The following is a 13,129-nucleotide window of genomic DNA, read 5'->3' as shown; positions in this document are numbered from 1 at the left end:
GACCCAACTCCTCACCCTGTCTCTGAGGGGGAGGTTCCATGTTTCCAAACTCATTTTGGCCGCCGTCCTGTCCTTTGGGTTGCTACCCACAACTCGTGACCATAGGTGCAGGAACGTAGATCCACAGGTACATTGAGAGCTTGGCCTTCTGGCTCAGCTTCCTCTTCACCACGACAGACCGGTATGGAGTCTACACCGCCCGTCCATCTCCCGCTCCATCCTTCCCTCACTTGTGAACAAGACCCTGAAGTACTTGAACTCCTCTACTTGGGGCAGGACCTCTTCCCCGACCAGATCGGGCACTCCACTTGTTTCCACTTGAGCACCGTGGACTCGGACTTGAAGGTACCGATCCTCATCCCAGACATGAACCGCTCCAGTGAGAGCTGGAGATCAAGGCCCGATGATGCCAAGCAAACTCGACCAAACCGGATTCCCTGGACGCCCCTAGAAATTCTGTCCATAAAAGTGACAAACAGAACGGGTGACAAAGGGCAGCCCCGGCGGAGTCCAACTCTGACCGGAAACGGTACCGACTAACAACCGGCAATGCAGACAAAGCACCGACACCGGTCAAACACGGTACATCGGGGTTCGGTACCCCAAACTCCCCCAGGACACGGTCGAATGCCTTGTCCAGATCCACAAAGCACATGTAGACTAGTTGGGCAAAGTCCTGTTCCCCCTCGAGGACCCTGCCGAGGGGGAGCCGGTCCACTGTTCCACGACCAGGACGAAAACCTTAAGGTACCGATCGCTTTATACGTGATTTTTTTTTTAATATAAAAGTGCAATTCGAGCAAATTTTATCCTTGAAATAGGGAAAAAAAAATTCACGCTCCCAATACAAGAGTGAGAAAATCAAAATTTGCTCCAAGCGTCCCTCGTCCCTTTATATCTTTGTGCTTATTTTGTGTGTATTTTCATTTATAATCATCATGGGTCCTAAGAAAGCACTGAACCCACAAAGAAGATGCTTTATACGGGAATTAATCATGAAATAAAAGCGAATTACGAACGTGACGTACGTGTGAGCGATATCGCACGATACGTACCGTCCGAAAGCAAGATAGGGATTCATATAAAGTATAAATTTACAATAACCAGGTTTTTTATTTTTGCTGTCACTTGCATTATCAATATCCTTCTTTTTCAGGGTTTTTCTATCATTATTTTCTGAGTTTTGCGAGGCGGATTGGAATGAATTATTTTTTTTTTATTATTTTAAATGGGAAAAATTAATCGGAGATACGAAAAAATCTTCCTGATCCTCACCGTCCTCCATCTTTACCTCACCTTAGAAAAACACCATGGAATGGCGTTTCCTCGGTGAACTTTGAAAGAATAAAGAAATGATGGGGAGGATCTCGACACGTTCGTCGAATTGTTTTTCACGCAATCGAAATAAAAAGAAGACGAAGAAAGAATAGAAGAAGAAGAAGGTCGGCGAGGCCTCCGCGCATGCAGGCTCATCTCCGTGACGTTATTTATTTCTTTATTTTATTTTTTTTTTATTTTAATCTCTCCGAATTAAATATTCCCCTTCATCCTCGGCGTGGAGCTATAAGCGCTTCAGGTCGGAAGGGGGGAAGGGTGGGAACGAGAGAATAACCGCTTTTTTTTTTTTTTTTATTTACCCCTCCCCCCTTTCCTAGCCTCTCTAGGAAACCAGATATATTTAGAAATAGGCATTAAAGAATTAAAAAACATCGGGAGAGGCGTGAAGCGGAGAGGAGAAAGAAGCCGAAGAGCAAACTCCCGCCCCCCGATAAATCACATTAGGGTAAAAAAAAGAGGGGGGGAATCAGCGGGAGGGGAGGAAAAAAAGAGGGGTTAGCAGTCGTAGCGGTTAGCGGAGAGCTGCTGAAATATTTACGGCCGAGCAGACGGCTCACTCCCGACCCGTTCCTCCCCGAGACGGAGCGATCGGCGAGTTTTGTCGGACGCCGACGGAAAGCGAGGAACCCCGGAGGACGACGAGCCGCAAAGGGGGGGAAAAGCATCGCTGTGAGGAAGGGGGTTCCAGCTGAGGAGATAAGCGAGGCTTCGCTATCTGCAGAAAGGTGTCGTTGGGAAAATCTACCCTGGAGTAAACAAAAAAAAAAAAAAATTTAATTCTCAGCCAAAAATTTTCAAAATTCTTCCAGAAATTTTGAAGGAAATTGAACAAATTTTTTTTTTTTTTTTTTGCAGATAAGAAATTTAAAATCAAGAATTCCCCAAACGGCGTGGAAGAGCATGGGATGTGTTGCAGAACGAGCGCGAAGAGCCGAGTTCATTCATTCATTCATTCATTCATTCATTCATTCATTCCTTCATTCATTCATCGATTCATTGATCTATCCATCCATTCATCCATTCATTCCCTCAATCATCCATCCATCTATCCATAAATTCATTTCATCTATTTATCCATTCATTCATTCACTCATTCATCGATTCATTCATTCATTCATTCATTCATCCATCCATCCATCCATCCATCCATTCATTCATTCATTCATTCATTCATCCATCCATCCATTCATTCATTCATTCATTCATTCATTCATTCATTCATTCATTCATTCATCCATTCATTCATTCATTCATTCATTCAATCACACATTTATCCATTCGACCATTCATTCATTCATTCATTCATCCATTTATTCACTAATTTATCCATTCAACCATCCATTCACCCATCCATTCACCCATCCATTCACCCATTCAACTATTCATCCATTCATCCATTCAACCATTCATTCATTCATTCATTCATTCATTCACACATTTATCCATTCGACCATTCATTCATTCATTCAACCAGTCATTTATTCACTCATTCATCAATTCATTCATCCATCCATTCATCCATTCATCCATCCATCCATTCATTCATTCATGCTTTGGAGCCACAGGTTTGCTGTCATTGGGCGAAAGTTGGGGTTCTCCTCTGACCGCTCGGTCACATTTCACGTAGATACATCCAACCCTTCATCCTCTCGTGCAAAAAATTCATTCTCATTCTTACATCTGGACGTTCAGGTGGTCCTTGGATTGTTGAAGGAACGAGGTAGAACATGACGGGACCTCCTGCGGGAATCCAACCAGGGACCTTCTGGCTGGAATGCTAACCGCTACATTAAAAAAAAAAAACGGTCGTGGTGCGAAAACCCGTCCGCAGGCGGCTTCCCGGTTTCACTTTCTATTATCACCGGCGCCCCACATGTTCACCATGGCGTTACATAACCCGCACGTGGAGCTCCTGAATAATGAACGTTTCTGATGTGACGGCGGAGGAGGTGGAGAAGGAGGTGGAGCCAAACCACAGGTCGTCCTTTCGAGCGGGGAGAGCGTTTTATAGAAAAACAAATAACGAGGCATCGACCCGACGGCGCGCCGTTGCCGGTTAGCGTCTTCTCCGAGCTCCGGTTGCCGCTCGTCCTCCAAAAAACTGCGTTGATGTTTAATCAGGAGGTCGGAGGAGGGGGTTCGTTCGCCCCTCCCGGGAATTTCGGACTTTACTACGCTGTCAAATCCAACACGTCGATCTGGACGTGGAAAGCGAGTGGGACTCGGCGGGCAAACATGACCGGCGGGTCGTGTTTGCAGACGGCGGCCGGATTCTCCTCGTAGAAAGTACGAGGGGACCGAAAGGAACTTTGATCGCCTTGTCGTGATCCGAAAATTCATTCATTCATTCTGACCTCGGCTTTTCCGGATCGTTATCCAGACGTCATGTAAGGCATACAAGTCTGCACCCTCTCATCTGATGTCTTTTGGAGACACTATTCACCCTTTCATTCAAAGCTATGATAGAGAAAAACAACATTCACCCTCTCATTCAGAGATCATATTTATACATTTATGCTATTTCATTCAGATGTCTTTTCTTTCAGATACAACTGTTCATTCACACGTCTTCCAGAGACATGCAACTTTCACCCCTTCATTAAAACATGTGGGGATGCAATATTCACCCTTTCATTCAAATGTCATATGAAGACATATTTCACTTTCTTGGTCACACAGGGTACGGAAAACCGTTCACTCTTTCACCAGCGCACTTCACATGTGATTCTCACTCAAACATTCACTCATTCACCCATTCAGTCATTCACTTGTTCACACATTCACTCACCACTCATTCACCCGTCCACTCATCACTCATTCACTCATCCACTCATTCCCCAATTCACCTATTCTCCAATTCACTCATTTACACATTCACTAATTCACCAATTCACTCATCCACTCACATTCTCATTCATTCATCCACTCATCACTCATTCACTCATTCACCAATTCACCTTTTCACCAATTCACCTTTTCACCAATTCACTCATTCACACATTCACTAATTCACCCATTAAATCATCCACTATTTCACTCATCCACTCATTCACCAATTCACACATTCACTCATTCACTCATCCATTCATCAACTCATTCACACATTCACCAATTCACCTTTTCACCCATTAACTCATTCCCTAATTCACCATCCACTCATTCACCCATTCACTTCTTCACCCATTCACCCATTCACCTATTCACCCATTCACCCATTCACCCACCAATTCACCTTTTCGCCAATTCACACATTCACTCATTCAGTCATCCATTCATCACACATTCACTCATTCACTCATTCACCAATTCACATATTCACCAATTCACCTTTTCACCAATTCACTCATTCACTCATCAATTCATCACTCATTCACTCATTCACCAATTCACCTTTTCACCAAATCACCCATTCCCTAATTCACCATTCACCCATTCACTAATCAATTCATCCATTCATCACTCATTCACTCATCCACTCATTCACCAATTCACCAATTCACCTTTTCACCAATTCACTCATTCACCCATTCACTAATTCACCAATTCACACATTCACAAGTTCACCTTTTCACCAATTCACTCATTCCCTAATTCACCATTCACTCATTCACCCATTCACTAATCAATTCATCCATTCATCACTCATCCACTCATCCACTTATTCACCAATTCACATATTCACCAATTCACCAATTCACCTTTTCACCAATTCACTCATTCACTCATCCACTCATTCACCAATTCACACATTCACAAGTTCACCTTTTACCCAATTCAGTAATTCACCCGTTAACTCATTCACACATTCACTCCTCCATTCATCACTCATTCACTCATCCACTCTTTCACCAATTCACTCTTTCACACATTCACTCTTTCACACACTCACACATCAGAACACACACTCGGACGCTTCGACCCGCCGCCGACCCCGGGATAAAATCCAAAGCGCTCAGCTGCTTGGCGAACGTGTGAAAACGCGTTTCACGCAAACAATCCGTGGAAAAAAAAATGATTTAAATAAAATGACCTTTTTATAAAACAATCCAGCCTTAAAAAAAAAAACAAAAAAAAAAAAACGCAGAACTCAGTGAAATAACAGCGGACATTTTTAGAGAGATGTAAAATTTATACGCCTCCGAGATTTACGGACGGAGGGAACGGGATGTTCTTACAGTCGATTCCTTCATTCGTTTATTATCCGCGGCGCTCGTCCCCGTGCGAGGTCACACGGCGGGGAGGACGTCCAATCCCGGCTGACATTGAGCCGGAGGCGGGGTTTAATCCGCTAATCCGGACGGGTCGCCCGTCAATCATTCTGGAGGCTTTTCCGGACCGTCGGAGGCGGACGGAGGACGAGGAGAACCGACTCGACCTGAACGTTTCTTCGTTTCTTCACGCCGGACGCCGGTTTCTTAGCCAATCAGGGCGTTCGCCGGTTGAAGAGGCGGGGCTTGAGCCCGGAACGCTCAGCTGTCAATCATTCGCTCGCCTCGTTCGCACCCGCAGACGTTTCATTTTGGACATCGGAAGATGCAGAACCCGGAGGGAACCCAAGCAGGAGAACGTGGCGAGAACTCGGACTGGCAGGGAGGAACATGGAGAACCTGGCAGATGTTCTTCAGACCTTCGGACCGTTTTTGGACTGAGATTAAAATGAAGAACATGGTGAGAACCCAGGCAGATGTTCCCTGATGGAACCCAGGTTATGGTTTTGGACTGTCGGAGGAAGATGGAGAACCTGGTAGATGAACCTACTGATTGCTTTTGGACCGTGGGAGGAAGACGGAGAACCTTGAGAGAACCTTGAGAGAACCCCAGCTGGGAGAATCATGGAGAACCCATGCAGATGAATCTTTAGATCTTCTGACTGGTTTTGGACTGAGATTAAGACTAAGAGCCTGGAGAGAACTTGAGAAGAACTCCGGCAAGGAGGAACATGGAGAACCCTGGCAGGTGAACCTTTTCGAATTGAAATAAGACTAAGAACAAGGTGAGAACCCAGGCAGGAACATGGAGAACCCTTGTAGGTGAACCTTCACTGAACCTCCTGACTGTTTTTGGACCGTGAGAGGAAGACGGAGAACCTTAAAGAACTCAGGAAAGAGAGCCTGAGAAGATCTCCAGCAAGGAGGAACATGGAGAACCCTTGCAGATGAACCTTTTGGGACTGAGATAAGACTAAGAACATGGTGAGAACCCAGGCAGGAACATGGAGAACCCTTGCAGATGAAACCTTCCGACTGTTTTTGGACTGTTGGAGGAAGACGGAGAACCCGTGGAGAACCCGTGGAGAACCTCGTCGGAGTGGAACCCAAGGCGGCGCCAACCTTCGCACCTCTGCGAGCCTTTTCTCCCAGAATCAGGAGATCCATCGGGGGGAAATGAAGCCACTCCGAGATGTACGAGTCTTGGGTCTCCGGCAAGAGGTTGGAAAGACAGGAATGAAATAAAAGCGAGAAAAAGAGCGAAAGAAAAGCGCAGCTTCTTGAAGCCTCCCGCCTTTTGATTGGCTCTTTGCTGCGGGACGTGAATGACAAGCCGCCGCCGCCGCCGTCAGAACGGAGAATCTGTCCGAGCGGCCGGCGAAGTGACGGCTCAGCTTTGAAGTGGAAGCTCTTTTCTTCACCTCCATCCCTCCATCACTCTCTCTTTTTTTTTTTTTTCGGTATTCATTTAATGCGCCTTCTGTACGAGCAAATTGGCCGACGCCGGATCAGAAACGCTTTGATGACGGGGAAGATCAACAGAGGTGAGATTCAAAAGGGGACACTTGTAAAAAAATCACATTCTGGCGACAAAATATATATAAATATATACGATAAAGAGGTGCGATATAGAAATGTGATTCATCTGACAGGTTGATCTCGCTTATATAAGAGGGAGGAACTAAAAGTTTAAAAATGGAGTTAAGTCTGGAAATACAGTCTGGAAGTTTCCATCCTGCTTCGGTGTTTAGGTTTTTAGAATCCCTGCATTCGTTCTTTCGTTCATGGAGACATGATGTTGACGTAGATGGAGCTGGAGAACCCTGAGGAACCTCCAGGAGGAGATCTCCACGCAGAAAGGCTCTCACAAAAGAACCCAATGATACCGACGCGCTAACCGTAGCAACGCGGCGCCAGCTAGCATACCGTCATTTCTGGACTATAAGACGCTATTTTTTTCACACGCTTTAAACAGTGCGGCTAATTTGTTGGATTATACTTTTGGCTAATGAGCTTCACGTCGCTAAAGCTAGTAGCTTTGAACAAAAGGAAGCAGACACCAATTTATGGCGCAAACAGGAAGCTACTTCACGGGCTTTAAACAGTGCGGCTAATTTGTTGAATTTAATTTTTGACTAATGAAGTTCACGTCGCTAAAGCTAGTAGCTTTAGTCGAACAAAAGGAAGCAGACACCGATTTACGGCACAAACGGGAAGCTACTTTTTTCACTTGCTTTAAACAGTGCGGCTAATTTGTTGGATTTTATTTTTGGCTAATGAAGTTCACGTCGCTACAGCTAGTAGCTTTAGTCGAACAAAAGGAAGCAGACACAGATTTACGGCGCAAACGGGAAGCTACTTTTTTCACACGCTTTAAACGACGATGCGGCTAATTTACGGATTTTTTTTTTTTTGGCGCTCACAAGCTTCAACCCGCCAAAATCGTCATTAGCATCGTCACATCGGAGCAATGAAGATGATTTTAACGGTTTTAGTTCGCAGGAGGGAGTTGAAAATAGCGATCAGCTGGAGGAGGATAAAAAATGGATGGATGGATGGACTTTTTCTTGTGTTTATTTATGGAAATAAAGCATTTCTAGCATGTATTTGTTGATGTTACTGGTATGTATTTCATAAAAAGTGAGAAAAAAAAATCTTCATGCTACAACATTTTAGACGAGTACGGCGTAAAAATGTACACATTTATTTAGTCATTTTCAGCGGGTGCGGCTTATATTCAGGAGCGCCCAATAGTCCAGAAATGATGGTAGTTATTATTAGCATTTTTATCATTATTATTGCTATTATTAACAGCCTAATTAGCATTCATTTTTTTGTAACCTTTTTTTCACATTTAAACTCAATGTCACTTTGAAAAAGGATAAGAGCAAAGCGAAGCGCTCAGTGATCTTTTGGAGAACAAAGAGATGACAGGAGACGAGTCCTTCTGATGCTCCATCAAAAAATGTCCGACTTCCTTTCATCCAAAGGGTGGAATCCAGTTTTTGACTTTGGCGGAAAGTTTGGCTGAGAAAAGAAAAACCCCTAAAAACGAACGGGTGGAAGCCGGCGTCGGAGACTAAATAAAAACGAAATAAAAAGAAAATAAAGACAAAATAAAACTGTTTATTTTTCCCGATTTTTGTGAATCCCGTTCACACGAAAACCACTTGCGTGAAAATAAGATTTGCGTAAACACCGTCAATCCGTTGCTTATTTCTTCTCCATGCGCTGCCTGTGTGTGTGTGTGTGTGTGTGTGTGTGTGTGTGTGTGTGTGTGTGTGTGTGTGTCGAGCAGGTGTGGACGGGCGTTGCGTGATAATGACGTCATCTTTCGTGACATTGGGCGGAGGGGGTTCTGTTGGATTCGCTGACGACTGACGCCAGAACCTGTTTGCGAAGACAACAGGGTGGGAGGGTGAGTCTCACACACACACACACACACACACACACACACACACACACTCACACATGCAAGCCTTTCACGCTTTGTTTGCGAGCGTCTGTTTGACTTGTTTCCTCGTTCCTCCGACTTTTGGACGCCGTCGGTGTTTGTGCGTTCAGAAATAACAACCTCGGACCATCAGCTCGGTCCACTAGCTAACTTCGCTCTTCTGCTCCTCTGAAGCAGCGCAGACCAGAAGAACCGTCACCAGGATTGGACTGGATTCTGTTCACATTTTGGTTGTAGGTCATATTTGATGACTTGGTACAACCGGCTAGAAAGAGGAAAAACAAAAGTACAACTGCTGCCCCATTGGGGATGGGATCCAAAGAAGTCGACTGAATAGATACTTTACTCTACATGTGGTACACAATCGTATTCTTGCATGACATCTCTGGATCATGTGACTGGTGGTGGATCCTTCTTGGTTTTTCTGGAGGGTACAGAAGGTCCTGGTCCATGTGTCTTGATGTGGATCCCAGTAGGCTAGAAAAAGGAAAAACAAAGGAACAACTGCTGCCCCATTGGGGATGGGATCCAAAAAAGTCAACTGAACAGATACTTTATATGTGGTACACAATCGTATTCTTGCATGACATCTCTGGATCATGTGGATCATGCGGATCCTTCCTGGTTTTTCTGGAGGGTACAGAAGGTCCTGGTCCATGTGTCTTGATGTGGATCCCAGTAGGTCGTGTCTGAGGCCTCTTCCTTTTCTGTTTTGCCAAAGTCGTCTTCTTTGACTCTTTTGTCCAAAGATGAGTCTTCTTCGGCCAGGACGTGGACAAGAACGGCCCTTGTCCTTCAGGAGGAGGTGGACCACAGAGTCCAGAAGTGGTGGCTCTCCTGTGTCGGACCTTCGGTTCGGAATCTCCACCGTCCCCACACTCCTCAGCTCAGGTGACATCTCGCTCTCCATCGTCCGTCTGGGTGTTTTGGCATAAGATCTTGAGCATGAGTTTGTTTCATTTCCTTTCCGTCGAAGCGAAAACTGATGTTTGGTCCTCACATGAGGACGAGGGGTCACGAACTAGAGGTTCGGTAGAAAATGAAGACAACATCACCCGACGGCGGGTCTGGAGGACGGGCGCACTCATTCCCATAACCCTTGAACTCACCGCGAACCGGTCTCCACGGTATTGTCCGACCGCATTCCGGCACAGGAACTCCCCGCCTCCTGTCGTCATCCCTGTTCTTCTACCTCCGTTTTTTTTTTTTCTTCTCACAGTCCGAAAACCTCAGAGTCATCTGTTCCCAATAATCACCAGACCTTCTCCTTTCTTTTGGTTTCCAAGATTCTTGAGGTCTTTTTTTTTTTTTAAGCATCTTCTTGAAGAAATGTAGCCTCCTGGATACATTTCAGTCAGGTTGAGCACACCCTGCGGAGTGTGACGGATGGTTTGTGCCGGTCTTTGGTGAGTCACGTGATGAAGATCCACGCGGTCGATTCCTTCATCTTCTTCGGCTGAAGGACGGGAGGTCCTTCAGCCGCCGCTTCTGAGATACGTTGCGCCGTTTCTTCTGCCGTGGAGGCACCGGGACCTCCTGAAGCTCCGCCTCGCGTTCGGCATGGAAGGTGTTCGGCCGCTCCTCACAGCCCGCCGATCTTCTCATCTTCATCCACAGGTCCTGGTGTCCAACCTGACACCTGATCTTCTCACCCCGGATGCTAATTGTAGAGCAGAAAACCATGATGATGAACCTGCCAGAAGTTTTGGATTAGAAGGACCTTCTCTGGTTTCCTGTATGCCTGTGTGGCCTCGTTACCTTCTCCTGCCTGGGTTCTTTCCATGTTCTCTTGCATGGGTTCTCTCCACGTTCTCCTGCATGGGTTCTACCTGGGTTCTCTACATGTTCTCCTGCCTTTAGTTCAGCATCAATGATCTCTCCCATCCCGTCATTCCTCTTTTCTTTTTTCTTTCATGAAAAAGAGACATCTCAAACTCCATCTCTCTGGAATTTTCCAGAATGGACCTGAAACAGAAGAACAATCTACAACTGCTTAACTTTGTATTGGAAGATATTTTGGTAGCAGTTCATATCTGATGACTTGGTCCAACCAGGCATCATTGAGGTACTTGCTCAATTATTTTTACCCGCTTTCGGGTAGAAAAGGTCGAAAAACTGTCCATGTCGAATTTTGCTCCAGGATGTAGCCTCCTAGTCAGGGGATTAGCTTAGCTTAGCATCCCCACAGGCAGTGGGGACCCCGGTCGAGTCTGGGATGTGCACCTTCAGCTCCATGCTCAAGAACAAACCACCGCAGAAGAAGAAGAAGAAGAAGAAGAGGGAGACGACGAGGACAACATGGAGTTGGAAGCTCCATGGACCATCAGGTGGGTTGCAGGGTTTTTATCTTCTCCCCTGCACTGCTTTGCTGTGTGAGGCACGCTGTTAGCTCTTAGCTAACTCCGGACCAAAATGGAGATGTTCCTGGAGATCTTCACCTGTCACTTCTCGCCAGTTCTGACCATTTTGACGCAAGAAAATAGTTAAAATAGTTTCTAAAAACGGCGCCCGGAAGTTGGTAACGGGCCACTTACCAAGCACCTCCGTGGAACCAGAAGACCATCAAGCTAGAGCAGTTCTAGGAGTTTAGGTCCAAGATCCCCGGTTCCTCTGCTATCCTGATGTACTCAAAAGTGACCTTGTTCCCGAAAAGGTTCGAGGCACTAGAAGAAGTACCCAAAACATTTTCAGGACATCATCAGACCAAAAAGTGTCTATCAGCAGCAGCAGAAGTGACGGTACATCCTGTTGTATCCTATTACATCACTTTTTGTGCCCAAAAAAAACAAACGTGGGTTTAGACAGCGGACATCGGCCTTGTCTGTCTCTGAGCAGACTTTGTCTTCCACCTCCTGTTTCAAAGCTTCAGGCTCCTCACGCGTTGACGTCACGTTGTCCCGACGGCGGGTCCAGGACAGGCCGCACCGCCGAGGACCCCATGTACTTTTGCGCGGTTTGAGCAAACACCGATATATCTGCTCTATTTAAATGTCAGTTCAACATTAACCCCTCGGGGAACCTTTGTTCGTTCCGTCTCCCGACCATCTGGGACCAGAGGTGCTCATGTAGGACCTGAGTTACGAGTCAGACTGCAGGCGTGGGTGGAAAAAAAATGGGTTTCAACCATTGAGGACCAACGCAAGGCAGCTAGCTGGACCATCTGGACCTCGCCTAAGGGCACTTCGGCACCTAGACTACATTTACGAATCGATGTAGCTTTGATCCCTCGCTATAACGCGGTTTACTTTTCACGGTTTCGCTACTTCACGGATTTGCATGGTGCATCGTGTTCTGCATTCTGATTGGCTAAAAAAGTCACTCCGCTTCTTCTCCACCTGTGCGTCAATAACGTTGCAGTTTAATATGCACACGTACGTAAAACAGCTTGCCGAATTTACATGACGTACGTGCAAATTCTCTCGCAATTTCAAGTTTCTCTAAAACCCATAATGTTGACAAAACGCTCTGGAGCGACAAAAGGCAGCGGAAGATGCTATCTATGGCAGATAAAGTTAAACTTCTGGACATGCTAAGGGAAGCTAAAAGCTATGCTGCTGTAGGTCGGCATTATGTAATGAATGAATCTTCTGTTCATTCCATAAAGAAGGAAGAAAAAAACATAAGGACGACAGCAGCAATGTATAATAGAGTATTTAATTGTATAATAATTGTAAAAAAAAAATAAAGGTTTTTACTTCACGGATTTTGCCTATCACGGGTTCTTTTTGGAACGTAACCCCCGCAAAAAACAAGGGTTTACTGGACTGACATCATGACTCGCAGTACTTGATGGTACTTAAGCATCACCAGCTTGTCTGTCCGGGCCTGCGTGAAGGCGGTATGCTAACACTATGCTAACTCGTCCAGGGCTATCACTGGTTTTCGCAGTACCACTACTTCTATATTTTGTATTCCATCCAACACTTGGAATACTTTTCTACTATACAGTGATCCCTCGATATAACGGGGTTTATTTTTCACGGTTTCGCTACTTCCTGGATTTGCATGGTGCATTGTGTTCTGCATTCTGATTGGCTAAAAAGTCACTCCGCTTCTTCTCTACCTGTGCGTCAATAACGTTGCAGTTTAATATGTACACGTACGTAAAACTGCTTGCCAAATTTACATG

This window comes from Fistularia commersonii, chromosome 23 (genome assembly GCF_037954325.1).
Source record: "Fistularia commersonii isolate RoL2024-O1a breed Wild chromosome 23, RoL_Fcom_v1.0, whole genome shotgun sequence".
Classification (NCBI taxonomy): Eukaryota; Metazoa; Chordata; class Actinopteri; order Syngnathiformes; family Fistulariidae; genus Fistularia; species Fistularia commersonii.
Note: the sequence above shows the minus strand (reverse complement) of the source record.